General features: G+C 39.7%; 1 protein-coding gene across 1 annotated transcript in view; it reads right to left on the reverse strand.

The window, feature by feature from the left end:
* Positions 1 to 1,091, reverse strand: part of Gfpt1 (glutamine--fructose-6-phosphate transaminase 1) — a 103,630-nt gene that overhangs the window by 89,182 nt on the left and 13,357 nt on the right. The window lies entirely within an intron of this gene.

Raw genomic sequence — 1,091 nt, forward strand, 5'->3', positions numbered from 1 at the left:
TTCTTATTGTTTCTTGAGATACTGTCTTACTACGATCTCACTATGTATTTCAGGCTGGGTTAAAATATGTCATCTTTCTGCTTTATTCTCCCCACAGGCAGGCATTACAGACATGTGCCACCCTGCACAGCAAAATTCCAGCTACTCAGGGAGCAAAGTTAAACCTCCAAAGACTCTTCCTAATGTAACCACTAGAGGGCAGAAGAAAAGACCCAAGACCCCCATTCAATACAGAACCAAGAAGGATCTTTTTTCTAGGAATCTTTGAGCTACTGCTGTTCTTTCATAGAATACTTATCATAGGCTAGGAGTGACGGTACATCCTGTCACCTCAGTTCTCAGAAGGCTGAAGCAGAAAGATCTCTGCAAAGCAAGCCTAGTAAAAATGTGCTAAAGAAAAAATTCTCAAAAAAAAAAAAAAAAGAAAGAAAAAATTCTCAATTTCAACTAGTCTACTCCTAACACTATGACCAATACCCTCTAAACAGTCTGCTAAAAGATATATTCTAGTTCATTGGAAAGGCATAACCAATAAAACAGAAAGTTTTCAGAATTCTGTTTGCAGCAGGAGGCCCTCTGGAAAACTCTGAAGATGATTTCTAAGGCTGTCAAATGCCTACAATGCTACACATTGAGAAAATTCCCTCCTAAACCACCTGTCTTTTTAAAGAAATATTAAGTCTGATGATTAAAGTAATACACTTGGAAACTGAAAGATTAAATATGATCATCTGCTTTTTTTTTTTCGGAAGTCGACCTCCTCGTGTGTGGAGGTAATGGCGGTTCTGTACGTGCCGAGCCTGGTGAGCAGCCTCGAGATTTTGGTTATGGTGTAAAGTTGCAGAGGTGGGAAGAAGGCCTTTCTTTGACATCTGCAAAGTAATGAATGGAGACAGGCCAGGACCTTGGCATTCCCAAAGCAAGCATAGATGGTATAATGGTCTTTCTGCTTTATATGACCTTCTGAAGTTAAGTTCAGCTGCATGCTGGTCTACCTAGAATCTCCAGTGCTAATCCTTGAGTGGTAAAAATGAGGATTGAAGATGTTGACTGTGGACTTTGAAGGAAGTCATGTGAAAACTCATCTTACA

The sequence above is a fragment of the Octodon degus genome, unplaced genomic scaffold (genome assembly GCF_000260255.1).
Source record: "Octodon degus isolate 3935 unplaced genomic scaffold, OctDeg1.0 scaffold00058, whole genome shotgun sequence".
Taxonomy (NCBI): Eukaryota; Metazoa; Chordata; class Mammalia; order Rodentia; family Octodontidae; genus Octodon; species Octodon degus.